The sequence below is a fragment of the Strix aluco genome, chromosome 5 (genome assembly GCF_031877795.1).
Source record: "Strix aluco isolate bStrAlu1 chromosome 5, bStrAlu1.hap1, whole genome shotgun sequence".
NCBI lineage: Eukaryota > Metazoa > Chordata > Aves > Strigiformes > Strigidae > Strix > Strix aluco.
The window spans coordinates 80,574,933-80,591,924 of NC_133935.1; the positions used below are offsets into that span (position 1 = coordinate 80,574,933).

General features: G+C 41.8%; 1 protein-coding gene across 6 annotated transcripts in view; it reads left to right on the plus strand.

The window, feature by feature from the left end:
• Positions 1-667: 667 nt before the first annotated feature.
• The window catches only part of GRM3 (glutamate metabotropic receptor 3), a 111,366-nt gene continuing 95,041 nt past the window's right edge, over positions 668-16,992 (plus strand). For 4 of the 6 annotated variants that reach the window (XM_074827933.1, XM_074827938.1, XM_074827935.1 and 1 more), the window contains exon 1: positions 668-1,405. The gene's annotated coding sequence lies outside the window, so the exon portion shown is untranslated. Of the gene's footprint in view, positions 1,406-2,193; positions 2,234-16,992 lie in introns of those variants that run through there. The other 2 variants (XM_074827934.1, XM_074827936.1) reach the window with 1 other exon arrangement.

The window sequence follows — 16,992 nt, forward strand, 5'->3', positions numbered from 1 at the left end:
ATAACACTCCAGGTGATGTAAACCTTTGGTTTTCAGATCTATATAACACAAAAATGTAGCTGTCTTTTTCCTTTTGCATTCAGCTTTGCTGCACTCTGGAGTGATCTTTCCCCAGTAACTATTCTTCTTCTGTCTTGCCATATGGGAGAGTTAGAATATAGAGAGATAACACAAAGAATATAATACAGATAGCATGTATAAAATATATATGCTTACTTATATACATCTATATAAACACATATATTTGTATATTTTGTGTGTGTATATATACATACACAAACACATTCTTTTTCTAGGAGATGTAGAGCAGAAGGGAATATATCAAGCCAGCTGGAAGAGAGAAGGCAGGAGGACAGTGATACAACACCCTGAACTGCCTCGTCTCTCCCGTCTGCTCTCGGTCCCCCCTGCCCGCTCCCGGCTTTTTGAGGATGCGACAAGTCGCAGTGCCAGAGCGCAGCATCCTCGGAGGGGCGTCCCCCCCAACCCCCCCCCGGCCCCGTCCAATCAGGGCGCTGGGGGAGGGATGCTCGGGGCAGGGATGCGGGGTTGCCAGGCGACAGCAGCGTCTCCGTGTCCCGTCCCCCCCCCCACCCCCCCCACCTCCGTGTCCTCCCCCACCCCGCGACCGGGCTGCGCTCCTGCCCGCGCTGCCGGCGCTGTTAAACAGCCGCGGGGAGCGCAGCCCCGCAGCATGGGGACAGCGGCTCGCCTCCGCCCGAGGGCTCCTTGCCACAGCCCCGCTCCCGGCCGTGCCAGGAGCGGTGGCCAGCTTCAAAGTTAGAACTAGAAAGGCAGTAAATGAATAAATGGTAGGACTAAGCCTCGGCCAGCCCCTCCGCGTAGCACCGGCTGCGGAGCTACCGCACGCCCCGAGTGCCGGGAGAGGCAGCCTGCAAATGCCAGCCGGCTCTCACTCCTTGTCTTTGCAACTCTAGGTCGCCTCCTAATTTAAAGCTTTGCACCAATCCCCTTTGCCCGGCAAGGAGAGGAAATCTAGAAAGATGCCAGGCTGCGAAAAGGGACCCCAGTTACCAGCGCTGGTACCAGGCGCTGCCTGGCCAAGGAAAGCCAAAGTTGTTCAGAGGAATGGGAAGCGGGTGCTCCAGAGGAGAGGGGAAGGGACGGGGATCATTGCCTGGTGATTGCAGTCTCTCCCTCCCGTTGTCCCCTTCTCTTCCTCCTCCCTCCCAGCCTTACCCCTGACCGCTTAGGAGGCCTTGATGAGTTTCCACCGGGATCCGATCCAAGGTGGGGGGGAGAAAGCGTGACTGTTCCCAGAGGAAGCAGCTCACACAAGTTTGGGGGGTTAGACTCCCCGGTGGATGTTTAACGAGCACATCGGGAGGCCCGCGATGCCCGGGAGCAGCTGGAGACCCTCGCTGGGACCTACCTGCACTGCACGGTAAGGAGCCGGGCACTGGTATCCCGCGTCCTGGTCCCTGCATCCCACATCCCGGTCCCTGCATCCTGCGTGGCGGATCCGTGCACCCCGGTCCACTCAACCCCGCATCCCGCATCCCAGTCCTCGCATCCCACACCCTGCAGCCTTGATCCCTGCATCCCGGGTCCCTGCAACCCGCACCCACCCCGTCTGTCCCGCCCTCCCGCGGAGATGCAGCCGCTGCCCGGGGGATTGCGGGTTGTGCAGCCGGGGAAAAAGTTTAGAGCGGCTGTTTGCGAAGGGGTTTGCTGACGGGAGTCAGGGGGCAAGAGAAACGGGGGTGCAGGGGGGGACAGGGGACACAAGGGCTTTCACACCTGCAGAGGGCAGGTAGGGTGTAGGGAGACCCCCTCCAGTGCACAGCTGGGGGTGGGGGGACGGGCAGAAATGGGCTGGTTCGCCCAGGGCAAAGCAGCTGTGTCCAGATGTTGGCCAGAGATGTTGCTCCCGCAGAGGCAGGCTTTGGGGTTGAGGGGAGGCGATCTTAAGCTTGTCGTCTGTACCCTTCCTTAAACTGGGGCGCAAAGTGCAAGCCAGCAGCTGGGAGAGCCGTGCTGGGTACCCAGCTCATCTCCCTGCATCTGCTGCTGGGAGAGAGGGGGAAGAGAGGTGGGGAACATTAAAGGAACTGGAAATGCTTTGCTCCTCCTGAGGTATCTCCCCTGCAGGGACCTGGCTCACTCCAGGATCCTAAAATTGGAAGTCTTCAAAACGAAAGGAGAAATTATCAGGGATGATAGAGCCAATGTAAACTCTCCCTCATATATGCCTGTATATCTATCTGTCCATGTGAGTATGCATCCAGCTGTAAAGGTATATGTGTGTCCTTCTAGAGCTGCTTGTGCCTATGTATGTGCCGTGCCTGTGTTCCTATGTCTCTGGGTGTGTATGTGTGTATATCTACACTTGTGCTTTCTTGGATGCATATAGATGTATTATATGTATAGATTCACAAAATGTGCTTATATTCCTATGTGGTTATATTCCTAGACAGTGTTTATCTAACTCTGTGTAGACCTAGAGGTGTGTGGGTCTGTATCTTTCATCTGTGTGTGTGTCAGGCACACATATCTGCTGAGATACACATGTGGGGGTGAGAAAGTGTATCTCTATGCCACTGTGTAGGTAGGATTTGGGGTGCGTGTTGGATTCGGGGTTTTTTCCCCCTCAGGTTTTTGCAGTGTTTCCATGGATCATTTTACACATACATCCCTGTATTTCAGCAATCTAGATTAAAAAAAACCAAGCAATTCTTGAAAAACTAGGCACCTTACCAATGCTCCATTGAACTGAACTAAGGATTTGCTGGTAGTTTGTGAGTTCTTTGTCTTTTTCTCAGTTTATGCCACCTGCTGAAGATTATTTTAGTTCATTTTTTAAATAATTCAGCTTTTAAAAATCCCAGTCAGAAGACTGTGAAACACAACAGCCTGGGACACAGACTGGTACCTATTTCAGCTTGCATAAGTATATGTCTCACATTGATTAAATATGCATGAAAACAATTTGAAAAGCACACAACCCACCTGATCAAATACATATTTCAGGAAAATTACTTTTTTTCATTTTCTTCAAATACACCTAAATCATTATGACTTCTTCTGCTGTTGTTTATATTGATAAATACAAATATTACAGGAAAATGTAACTTCCTCAGTTATATTGTTGAAAATTGCACATTAAGCTACTTTTATTCACAGTTAGGGTAATCGAAAAATTGTACTTTTGTAATGTTCACTCTTCGAGTGACATTTACAGTAACAATCCACGCAAATCCCTCTTAATAAATTGATTACTTGAAGAGCAACGCAAGCTAATTTGTCCTCTGCTAGGATATTTCATACTTTAATTTCTGTGGCTTTTTTGCTGGTAGATTTTTTTTAAAGAATGATGCCGTCCACTGTTACTTTCAGTATTTCTGGAGTCCTGCATTATATATAAAACATAAAACACACTTCAAAACAGAAAATTCACCAACTGCTTTACTGTTCTGTAACATAAAAACAAGCAAAATGGCATTGGTATCAAGTACATTAAAATAAGACTTTCGTCCAAGAGCCGAGATGCTTTTCTAGTCACTCTTTATGTTTGTCTGGGTTACTTGTGCTGATGACCTACTTATAAGCTTCTACAAATAAAGTTTTTTAGGCAAATGTTGACACCTTGTCTAGAAGTAAGATTCTAATTTTATCATTGAAAGAGTGACTCTAAAGCAAGATGCAGGAGTAAAGTATCTTTCTGGATTCACTTTATGTTTTTACACTTAATTAAATTGTGATGAAGAAAAGTACTAAATCAGACTGGAAAGCCAAAAGAAAAGAAATACTTTACAAATACTGGTATCATTTAGTGCTGTGGTCTGTATTATGTAAGTGGAGCTGAATTTGGAAATTAAGAAAGTGTAAGGAGATGTACTGGCATTTAAAGAAAGAGCTATTCAGATGTTTTGTGCAAACACAACTCTCTATGGAAGTGTCCTACAGCACATAAATTATTCTGAAGCTCACAGAGTCTCATATAGAATACTGTAAGACCTAAATGACCTGGTTCTAATGTCACTTATGCTGGGGTCAAATTGCAACTTTATCTTTAAACCTGGTGAGCTAAATTCTCTATTGGTCTACAAGAATTCCGTAGGGTCACATGAAGTGTGTACCCACCAAGAGTCTGGTTTAGTAGTGTGATTTGAGAATCCAATCTAAAGCTTTTACAGGGTGTGAGATCCTGCCTATGAGACTGTTGAACTTGCCAACAGCATCCTGTAGAAGAGACTTCACCCTGTTCAGTTTTTGAAAGCTGTTTCCAAAACCCTAATAAATGTTTATCAGGATTTCTGCACCTTGTTTCTTCCAACATGTTGTACTATAGTTTGATCAGTTAGTATGAATTTTTCTGGGTGATAAAATGCTAGGCATACTATCACTCTCAGGGTGCCACAGAACACCACAGAGATGTTTGGCACACTCCAGGATCAGAAGGCATTACAGTTTGTGTGTGAATCTGTATAACCACAGTAAGCTACAGAAGCTCTTGTGAAGTAGATCATGTAATATTGACTGGCTTTTTTCCTGCTTGTTGATATAAAACTGACAGCTGGTTTAAAGCTTAATCAAGGCCTTAACCCAGGTCAGAGAGTTAAAGAGAAGATTGTCTTCTTGCTCTCTACTGGAGAATAAGGTTGTGCTTTAATTCCTATGTGGGCTGCATTTGCAATGGAGGGGTATCTGCAGCCAATGAGAAGGGGTGACCAGAATGATGATTAACCACCCTGCCCCTGCAACCTGTGCTGAATGTCTGTAGCATGGCAGTGATGGACCTGGGCTCCAAAGGTGGTAGGGAAAGAGCATAGTCTTCAGCTGGTACCATCTTTCTAATTGTCTGCCTGTGACTGTTACTGGCTATGAACTTAATAAGGACAACTTTCACTCTGATAATCTAGCCCTAAACTGGCAGAAAAATCTGGGACACATTTCATTTTATGAAAATACACATTGGCTTGAAAATCATCTGTTTATTTTAGTAGTAGGAGTAAAATGACAAAAAAATAGGAATTCCTTCTGGGCACAACGATATCTGGGAACAGCCTCAGTGCAATTGTCAGATATTTCCACTGAGACAAAAACAGAGTTCATTGTTAGAAATGTTTTAACTATTACAGATTAGTGCAATTGGTTCTTTTTTCAGATAATCCAGAATCCAGTGTGTGATCTACATGAATTTCCTAGTTTATCTATTGTTTTTTGAGGTTTTTGGACATACTATTTCAGGGATGTTCAGATTTTCAAAAATATTGCAAGTAATATACTGTCTTGTTTCCAGCTGTCTTTCCAAAGCAATGTAGCAAATTTTCGTAGGGGGCAAATCTCTATGAACCCATTAAAGTCAAAAATAAAAGAATTTACTAGAGCTATAGCAAATTACACCCAAAAGAAAGGCTGTAGAACTATATTGCTTTTATCTCATATTGTCTCTCTCAAATATAAAATGATGTAGTTGGAACTATTATCATGCTCTTGTTCATAGCTATGCTGAGATTATTGGAGCATTTATGTAGTTAGCAATTGTAGTACTTATATAGGAACACATGGGCTCCTCATGTAAATCAATAGGTTGCCTCAAATACCTAAGACTCAACTTATCTGCATGCAAAGTCATGGTCTTAACCTCAGTTACTGAGGCAGTCTTCCTTCAGAGCACTATAAAGTCTAGCGAGTGGCTTGACCTTAATAGTACTGATGGCCTTGACCTTGAAAGCCCCTTTCCCAGTACATCCAAAGGGTTACAGGATGATGACCAAGTATACAAACTATGTTAAATATGCATCAAGCAAGGTGTGTATGGAGGGAATCATTGATGAACATTTCATGTATGAAGTGGGAACGTGGAGCAGACTTCTGGTGGATACTGTGAGACTGTGAAATTCTTAGACTGTGAATTAGAAAACTGAATAGAGAAGAAAAAATGTTGTGAAGACAAAAAAAAATGAGAAAAATAGATCTGTAGGAGATAAAATGGGAAAAATAAAGAAGAAAATAGCTTGATAGGAAAGGAAAGAAAGAGCAGTAAAGACACTCAGATGAGTATTCAAGCTGGAAGAAAAGTAAATGGAATGGTAAGTCAGTTGTAATATGGAGAGATTATAAAGCAGGTGAAGGTGGTGAAGAAGACACTCTCATTAAAGAGATTAGAAATTATCCTGTGATCCAACTAGCAGGGGAAATATATTGTTTATGTTATGGAAGTGGTAACTGCAAAATTTAACCAGGCAGAGGATTGCATTCAGGCATACTGACTGAGGAAGGGAACTGCAGCAGAGATGTAGGAAAGGGTGAGCTAGTAGAAAAAATATCATAAAGCTGATTTTTTCCAGGTAATTTAAAGGAATAAGAAAAATTAAGAAGCTAGGTGGAGAGGTGGAATGTAAGAGAAGTTCATGGTGACCAGAAAGTCTTACCAGGTATCAGCATACAGTGAGCACACATCAACAAATTAAGCATATCCTTGAGAAAAGGAGGGAGGGGAAACTTGTAGCAATGCATGGGCTTCAGATAAAATCCAGAGACAGTGCAGTAAAAACAAAGGAGGTAGAAGCAGATTGATGTGATCTCTTAGGAAGTCAGTGGAGAGACTGTCAGATTCCAGAGGAAAAATAAGCAAGTGCACACGAGGGAGAATGAAGTCAAAAGCTCAGTGGGTGACCACAAAGTCAGCAAATTCATAGGTCAGAACTGTATTAGGAGAATTAGTGCGTTAGAAGAAAGGTATTCATGGGAAGAAGGATGAATACGTTAGCTTAGAGTACACTTTAAGGTACTGCCTGAGAGCAGGGGTGCTGAGAAGGGGAGGTAGATTATGCAGGTGAGAAGAAACAGGACTGCTCTGAGAAAATGAGAGGTGCTTGAGGAGAGAACAAAGGGAGGAATAAAATAGGGAATTAAAATGAAAGGGTTGGGACTGAGATGAAATCAGGAAAAGCACAGACAAAGGCTGGAAGCAGGAACTGCCAAAAAAAAAAAAGAAAGAAAAGAGGAGCACAGGGGGTGGGTGGTACAGGGAAGTCACCTACCACTGGTACAGAGGAGGAGGCAGAGACTGGGCTAGCCAGGAGGAAGAAGCTGAAGGGAACATGAAAACTGTGCAAAACCTTTGTCTAGAAGATGACATGCTGGTGGAAAACAGAGCAAAAAGAGTGTGCAGGATGTAGCAACTGAATGCACCCTCATCTGAGAAACATAGTAAGACTCATATATTAGCTTCCATTCCCATGGAAAGCTCCACTAATGAGTCGACACCCAAATCGGAGACAATTTTTGTGTTACCTAAATGCTGCATCTGGAGAGGTTAACGTAACTATATAGCTGCATAATCTGTGGCTCTGCAAAGCCTCAGCCTCTCTCATTTGTGGTGGCTGGTCCTCAAAGACACATGTAGTTAGGCTGACTGAGATAATACCTTGCAGTCTGCGAAGGAGGATGCTGCAAGGCAATTTACTGAGTCTGAGATTTGGCAGTACTGGGACTCTTCTCTGGAATTAGCCCTGCAAAGAAGCTGGCTGAGATAAGTGACAAGGGGATGCCTGAATGTATGGTACGACTCCATAAACCTCTTCCAGCAAAACTAGCATGTCAGATGCCAGATCTAGCACTCAGGGACAGTAGTGGTTTGTAACAGTCATTGAATACTGTGTGATCAAACCAATGAGCATTACAATCTTACAAAATATCGTTTCCTCCCTAAATTCCTAAAATTTCTCGCTAAATTTATTCCTAAAATTTTTTATCACTAAAAATCCTTAAATATTATTCCATCAATGGCGTGGCTCCCTGCACCATGGACATGTAATAGCAGGGCTGAGGTGGTGCAGAAGCTGTCACGCAACCCCAGTCCTCTGCTATGGGAATAAAGGGATCCTACAGACTAGATACACTCCTCTTTTCTAGTGAGGAATGGAGCCCTAGAGAAAGCTAGAGTGTTATCTGAGAGTCTCTTAGACCATTCTTGACCTTGTTGACCTTGGTTGTCTTATGTAGGGTATTCATTGCAATTCTTGACCATTTTAATGTAGAGCTTATAGCATGAGGATGTTTGTCTTTTTTATATAACGTAGCTGTGATTAAGGCTCCTTAGATCGCATACCAGCTTCAGCTTGTATGTGTCATGCCTTCCTGATGGGAGACTTGCAACTGTGCTTAAGTGAACATTTCTACATGTACTTTTTATAGGAGGTCTTTGGCTGAGCTGTTTTTTGATCCGGTACTTACTGCCTAGCAATTTCTGTATTATTTTATAGCTATTATATATTTATATCATTATTATTAATTTCATTCACAGTGGTTGCATCATCCAGTGAAGAAATTATTAGGAAAGCATGAGAAGACATTGCTCTGCTAGTGTTTGAAAATATTACATTACGCTTGTGATGCTTAGCAGAAATTGTCTGCCCTGCTGTTAGAATCAAATAGCCAGAGATCTGATAAAAATAAAGAAGTAAATTTTGTGGATTTTCCAGAACTCATAGAGTGATTTTTTTCTTTCCTCACTTCTGTGTATTTTCATAAGAGAAAACAAATAAACAGAGAAAACAATGGAGACAAAGAGAAAGATATTGTACAGTAAGACGTGTAGAGTTCGGTTCTGAGCTGTTAAAATAGTTTGATTGCTTGGATCAGCTCACATGGCTAAGAAATATCAAAAATTACTTTATCTGCAAGAACATTTAAAAATTAATATTTTATGAAAAAATATAACTGGTTTTGCCATGATGAGGGAGTTTTTAAAAAGCTTCATTATAATTTTTGGTGAGATCGTGTAATTATTTGAGCATTGAGTGTCACTAGTTGAGAATATGGCCATAAACATTCTGTTTATTTATCATAGATTTTTAATGGCATTTTTACTAATGTTCAGTCAGTCAACAAGACATCTTCACTATATGTCAGCTGACATCTAATTTGGTTCCATAGTAAAAGATTCCAGATGTTTCAGTATTCAGTAGATGAAAGAACTTGATTTAACCTTGTAACAGATGTATTTTACCAGTATTTAACACTGCCTTGAAAAAGCAGGGGACAAAAACCACCTACATATAACCATAGAATGGTTTGTGTTGGAAGGGACCTTAAAGATCATCTAGTTCCAACTCCTCTGTGATGGGCATGGCACCTTCCACTAGACCAGGTTGTCAGGCACAATTTGCCGTTAGTGAATCCATGCTGACTGTCACCAATCACCTCCTTATTTTCCATGTGCCCTAGCATAGTTTCCAGGAGGATCTGCTCCACGATCTTGCCAGGCACAGAGGTGAGACTGACTGGCCTGTAGTTTCCCAGGTCTTCTTTTTTTCCCTTTTTAAAAATGGGGGTTATGTTTCCCCTTTTCCAGTCAGTGGGAACTTCACCAGACTGCCACAACTTCTTAAATATGGATAGTGGCTTAGTCACCTCATCCACCAGTTCCCTCTGGACCCACAAATGCATATCATCAGGTCCCATGGACTTGTGCACCTTCAGGTTCCTTAGATGGTGTCAAACCTGATCTTCTCCTACATTGGGTGGTTCTTCATTCTCCCAGTCCCCTCGTTTGCCTTCTGAGTCTTGGGCAGTATGGCTGGAGCACTTGCTGATGAAGACTGAGGCAAAAAAGTTGTTGAGTACCTCAGCCTTCTCCATATACTGGGTAACCAGGTCTCCCATTTCCTTCTGGAGACAGCCCACATTTTCCCTAATCTCCTTTTATCATCGATGTTCCTCTAAAAGCTTTATTGTTACCCTTTATGTTCCTGGCTAGATTTAATTATACTGGGGCTTTAGCTTTCCTAACCTGATCCCTGGCTTCTCAGACAGTTTCTCTGCATTCCTCCCAGCCTGTCTGTCCTTGCTTCCACTCTCTGTAGGCTTCCTTTTTGTGATTGAGTTTGTCTAGGAGCATCTTGTTCATCCATGCAGGTCTCCTGGTGTTCTTACCTGATTTCCTTTTTGTCGGGATGCATCGCTCCTGAGCTTGGAGGAGGTGATCCTTGAGTATTAACTTGATTTCTTGGGCCACTCTTCCCTCCACGATTTTATCCCATGGTACTCTACCAGATCCCTGAAGAGGCCAAAGTCTGCTCTCCTGAAGTCCAGGGTAGCAAACTTGCTGCACACTCTACTAGTTGCCCTAAGAACCTTGAATTCCACCATTTCATGGTCACTGCAGACAAGGCTTCCCTTGAGCTTCACACTCCCCACCAGCCCCTCTTTGTTGGTGAGAACAAGGTCCAGCATAGCACCTCCCCTCATTGACTCCTCTATCACTTGGAGAAGGACGTTATCATCAGCGCATTCCAGGAACCTCCTGGATTGCTTGAGCCCTGCTGTCTTGTCCCTCCAACAGATATCAGAGCAGTTTAATTCCCCCTTGAGGACCAGGGCTTGTGAATGTGAGGCTGCTCCTAGCTGCCTGTAGAGAGCCTTGGTCTTCCTGATTAGATGGCCTGTAGCAGACCCTCAGTATAATGTCACCTGTCCCTGCCTTCCCTTTAATCCTGACCCATAAGCTCTCGGTTGGCTCCTCATCCATCCCCAGGCACTCCATCTGGTCACTGACATAGAGGGTGACATCCCCTCCTCGTCTCCCCTGCCTGTCCTTCCTAAAGAGCCTGTACCCTTCCATTCCGACTCTCCTGTCATAGGAGCTATCCCACCACATCTTCGTGATGCCAATAAGATCATAGTTGTGCAGGTGTGTGCAAGTCTAGTTCCTATTGTTTATTCCCTGTGCTACCTGTGTTTGCACAGAGACATTTAAGTTGGGCCCCCAATGAATCATAGAATCATTCAGGTTGGAAAAGACCCTTGGGATCATCGAGTCCAACCATCAGCCCTACTCTACAAAGTTCTCCCCTACACCATATCCCCCAGCATGGCATCTAAACGACCCTTAAACACATCCAGATGATGAAGATGACTTACTATCTGGAATTCCCAATTCATGTGGGACATCAGTGCAGTAATATTGAATTAAACTTTAGCAAAATTATGTGAAAAGGATACCTTACAATGCTGGTCTGTACAGCACATTATTTGCATAGACAGTAATAAGGATCTGCTTTTCCTCACTATGAAATACTTGTCCACAAAATGCTACCACAGAATGACATTTTAGTAGAAAATTTACAAAGTTTATAGGAATCTTCTTAACATTTTTTTTTCCAAACGCTGTAAGAATACACTAAAGTACACTTGTCAAATATACCTTGCAACTGTTTTCAGTGTATTCCATTGGGCTCTCTTAATTGTGTTTGCTCACTTTCTTCCTTGCAACCATGAGGGCTTTAGAAGACCCCTGACAATAACAGGCAATGAGATCAACAGACAGTGCATTTTTTTAAAAAGGTGTAAGCCCATCTTACATGGGAGTGATGCACTAGGTTGAGTTATCAGGCTAGTCTTTGCTCTCAAAAGTTGAGAAAAGGGTAGCAATTGCCCATGTGGGAATGGTAGATCAACACTGAAGTCTGTTTCAGCCAAATAAACTTAAACCACCCAGCACATGCTTTTTTACCTTACCATTATTACAGGATACATTTACCTTGAAAAATAGCATTTTCTTCATAACCGAGAAATAAGCTGTCTGCCTCAGGGTCTTGAAAGCAGAACAAAAATGACTGCTGTTCTAGCAAAAGCAACATGCAGTCCATGCCCTTTTTCATCCATTCACTTGTCAGTGTGGCTGTCAATAAGGATGTATTTACATGTGGCTAATCCCACAGCTGATTCATTAAGATGATTTTATGAGTGAAAAGGGAAGATGACCTAATGGGGTAGTTCCAGGAATACAAATAATGTGAGATAACTTTCAGAGAATAATAATTTTGCTTTCTGAAGTGGACTTTAAATTTCCAAAAAGAGAATAGCTCTGTTTAAAACAACCTTTTCTTCTTCATTCAGAAGTGATCTCTGATTAATTGTGCAGCTTAGCTGAACTTTGCTATCCTTGGTATCCTAGGAGAAAAGCTCTGACAGACTGGGAATTTTAACTTGTTTGTAATGTAAACTCAGTATACCCATGGTGTTTTTTAACACTCCAGAAACTGTTTGGGAGGAAAAAGAAATAAATAAAAAAGCTTTGATCCTCTAAACAAACAAAGAGGGGAGAAGGAGGTTAAAAGAACCATCATTTGTGAAAGGCAGAGAAGGAAAATGTGGGAAAGGTGTCTTTCTTTTAACAGTTTCAGAGACTATTTGAAAGACTGTTAGAAATATCAGGCATTTCAACAGCATTAGAGCCCTCTGATGAATAGGGAAAGATTGATATCTTTTTATTGTTTCATTGACATTTTTGAGATTTCTAAGAACTATGACTTTCTCAATTATATCAGTCCATCTGATCAAAATTTTTCCCAGAAGCAGATATCCAGGTGAAAGCTTAATGTTAACACTTTTGAGTATCAAGCTCGGATAAACATATTCCTAGTGGCATTATTCGGTATGAGGAAAGGAAGAAGAATCTAGTCTGGAGGTAACGTCAGCTCCTGATTGTTGGCAGATGACTTGAAGCCCAGGTTTCTTGGCCAAAGGGCGAAATGTAAATTGAAGCATCCATTTGTAACAGCAGGGAGTGGTGTGACCCAGCAGTGCCCTGTTGTCTGCTTATCTGTGGGAGATGTTCCTGCTTCCTAAAATGTCACTAATCTAGGTATTTTGGCCAGTAGGTAAGAAGATGGAGTCAAGTCTCACATATTCCTTTCAATCTGCCTGTCTATTTCACATTCACCAATTTTAAGGAAGGAAGTAGACAAATAGTTTCATTTAGACCTAGATACCTTAAATCAATGTCCAGGGAGCGGCTGCAGAGAATAATAGGGTTTCTTAGTCCCTGTGATTTCCTGGTGAGGGCACAAGGTCCCAATTAGAACTTATCCTGAAAAGGTGAACTATCCATTAGGGTAGAAATGGATAGAAAGAGACTATTTTCATGTAAGTTTCTTCATTTTCAAAGATTGTACACAACATTCCATTTTCCTGAACATAGCTTTTATAGTTCCACAGATAATGACACCAGTAAGGACTTCATCTGATCCATCTCCCCCTCCAAAGACAGCATAAACTATCTCCAAGTCTTTATTAACTAATACTTGTTGAATGATTCCCTTAAAATCTGCAACAACAGAGATTTCACAGCCTGCAACAGCACATGTTTGTGCCTCACTGTTCTTATGGACATAAGGTCTCCAAAAATTTAACTAAACTAAAACCCACTTTTTGCAATCAAGGCTATCACTCTTGTTCTCTCTGCTATGGAAATTAGAAGCAATTTAGTACTTTCCATTCCAGCCTTTTATACAGCAAAGAGACTAGATTTTGGCTTTTTAACGTTCATTTATGTAATGCCTCCCTCAGTCATCTCCTCTTGACTCAATGAAATAACTGCTTTTCTTTTAGCCATGTGCTTTTTTTAGAATATTGTTATTCTTGCTGTTTTCCTTTGGACCTTCTCCAGTTGCCCATTTGGACCCATACCAAAAAGATAAGTATAGCTGATGAATGGCTTGACTTCACTTGTCTTGAATACAACATTCCTTAAAGAAATCCTTTCTGCTATTTCTTTGTTCTATGTTCCAAGTGTCATTCCAGTCAACATTTTGACCAAAGAGCCCTCAGGAGCCTCACAGAAGCATAGTGATGTTGTTGTCCTATCATCTTCCAATTTGCTACATTTTTTCTTGATTGTTTCTGGCCATTTCTAGTTCAAAACCACATACAACTCCAACCAAACAATTGTCAACCTTCACATCCACATTAATATTTCAGAAGAAAATTTCTTACGAAATTTGAACAACCTGTTGCTTTGTCTTTGCCAGAGGGATCTGCATGGGTGATGGCTTCTGTTGGTTCAATCATTACTAAACAGAGGGATGCCTAACTGCTGCATTGTCCAGCATGTATCATGTTTAGCATGACACGTGTTTAGCACGTTCAGTATGAAGTGACCATCATGATCACTAACTTTAGCTATCAGCCTGGTTGTCCACAAGTCAGAGAAAAGCTTCCTGGGGGTGTTTGTTGAAGGGAAGCCTCCAGACCAACTCCAAGCATAAAATATACTAGTGAATGTTGCAGAGCTGAGTGATGGATACAAATATGGGATTGGCATTCATTTGGGTATTCCAGCTATAGGCCCATGAAAAGGCAGAAGCTGCTCATTCTTTCAGGATCATAACTGTGGAGCTATGAATCAGGAAGTCTCAAATGACAAGTTTGACTTTGCTGCTGGCAAACCCACACCGAGTTCACCTACCTTAAGCCTGATGAATGTGGCATTAGGCAAGAATCCAGAACTTCATACCCCCTAGACACCATTTCTGCCTCTCTTGTTTAATTTCTCTTCTTTTATTAAGACTCAAACTTTTCCCTGGCTAGCCTAGAACATATTCCAAACTGGCCAGGACATGGATAACATCAGAAGGGTCCTAATGGAGCTGCTACAGGTACTTGCCCCAAAGCTCCTTAAAGAACCCTTTACAGCTCTTAGGTTCATGCATATAAGAGTAGGAGTTACTATCAAAACCAAAAAAGCCTCAGGAAGGAAGAAAAAAATAAAAAGGACTCACTCAAGTATCTGTAGTAATTCACAAAGCACCTTAACATCGCAACAAAGAAGTCCCCTCTAGCCTTCAAACTAACCAACATGTTCTTTTAATATATCTCAGTAAATTAAAACACTTTCAGTCTAATTCATTAGTTCCTGACCATTAACTTCCAAGCCTTGAATTCCCACTGAACAGGTAAGCAGCTGCTTTGAAGATTTAACTGGCATGACTCTATCAGAGTACAAGTCACCATTATGTACTCTCAAGTACCCCCTTTCCTCTACCTTCTGTCTAACTTGATCAGACTGGGACTACTAAATAAACACTACTTGGATGCACTGAGTGAAGGGTCTACATGTGAGGGAGAACTTTTTTACTGTCTGTGATAGAAAGACACAGGGGGGCACATTCAGGCAACCAGCGGGATGCAGCTTGATGCTTTTTTCCTCCACTGGTAATACCTGCATTCAGCATTTAGCAATCCTGAATACTCATCCAATATGTTGTCTCTTGAACCTAGATCATGCTAAGTAAAGTACCTAAGATACAGTGTGTGATCACAGTCAGCAGAGCCTAGCATTATAATGCCACTTGTTAGATGGTCAACAGTGGTTCCCTAGGCCTTAAAAAACAACTTCCATGTAGACTCACCTATGTTTAATCAACAGGAGTCATCTCAGTCCTATTTTAGAATGCTGCAAGGTTTTTGCAACACTTTTTTAAAACACCAAGTAATAGGTGCTCTAGCATGTCCCATTTTTGTCCATTCCCATTTATAACACAGTTTCCATGCCAGTGATTACAATGTAATACTAATATAAGTAGTTTCAAAAACAAAAGCACATTCGGAATCATCCCTGTTTATCTTCAGAGAGTAAGAGCTGCAAAAATTAATGGATCAAGGGAGATTAAACACTAGGCTAATTGTTCATTAGGCAACCTAAGACCTATTAAGTGTGCTAATCCATTCAATATTTTTTCTATTTGTTTCCATTATTATCCTGCTAGAATTCTTTTGCATGTATTCATTCACTTATGTTTATTTTTTAATAAAGGAATCCACTTGAAATGCAGGTCTTAAATCCTATAGTCCTTTCTCAAGTAAAACTTCCATGACAGCAGTAGCAGAAGGACTTCAAGATGTGACTAGAACTCTCTGTACTCCTCTTTTCCTAAAATTAAACTTAAACTCTTTCAATAAGATTAATGTGAATGCATTCTCCATCTGTATCGATTGCAGATACTCTCCATGTTTAATTAAGACATATTATTCTGTAAAATTATACATAGTTCTATGTAATGTCCTATGAAAGTGGTCTTGATTGTACCTGAAACAAAAGAATTGTTCTAAAATTGATTGCTGATTGCTGACTACTATTATGTATTAATTTTTACATTATTTTGATGCATAATTGACTATCTGTTTGCCAGGTAAGTAGAGGGCAGAGAGTTATTGATAGCTAGCTTGATTATTAAGTCTTCCAAGTTCCAGAAAGCAATGGTTTTTTCAGATCAGCTACACATTAATATTGGCTCCCAAAATAACCCATGATGGAAAGTAGACCAGCCATAAAATTATTCACATAGGTATTGCCACAAATATGGGAAGATGGGCAACAGGCAAGGTAGCAGTTCCACAGAAATGGATCTAAGGCTACGGAAGGTCAGAAGCAGAGCATGGCTCAACACTGTGGTATCATATTGTGAAAAAGGGAAATTTCCTACTTGAGATTAATAAATAGGAACATTGTCTGCAAGATATGGAATGTAAACATTATTGTCTACTCAACACTAGTAGGGACACATTTGGAATATGGTGCCCAGCTTTGAGCATTATGTTTTAAGAAGAAATATAAATCACTGAGACAGAGTCCAGAGAATATCAAGAAGAAGAATTACAGGTGTGAAAAAATAGATTTATCACAGGTAAGTAACGCGCTTAAATTGTCACACAGGTAACGAGACCTCAGGAAAAGCTTTTAATGGTAAGGAGAGTGAAGCAACAGAATAAATTGCTGGGAAGTCTAGGAAGTTCCTGTCACCAAAGGTATTTAAAAACAAGCCAGTCAAGACATGAGTTAGGTAAGACATAAGTTGATCCTGATTTGGGTAAGAGCAAAGGAAGATCAAGATCTTTCAGGGTCCCTTTTGACCCTCTTCTTTAAGTGACTTGAACGTCATTCAGGGTTCCTACTCCAGGATCTTACATCATAACACTCTGCATTGCAAACATCTACCTTCCGAGGAGGCAGCCTAGACATCTGCCAGCAAAGCAGACCTTCCACCATTCCCTTTCTGAGGTGAAGCAGAGGCAGTAAAAGCAAAAAGCAACATGCTTCTCTTGAGAATGAGAAAAAGTTGCACAAATTTCAGAAGCAAACAAGGTTGTCCTTCAAGAGAAAAGTAAGCTCTGCCACGCAGAGGCAGATCATGTGTGTCTGCAGGGAGAGAACGCGTGACAGGTCTCTGCTTAAATCAC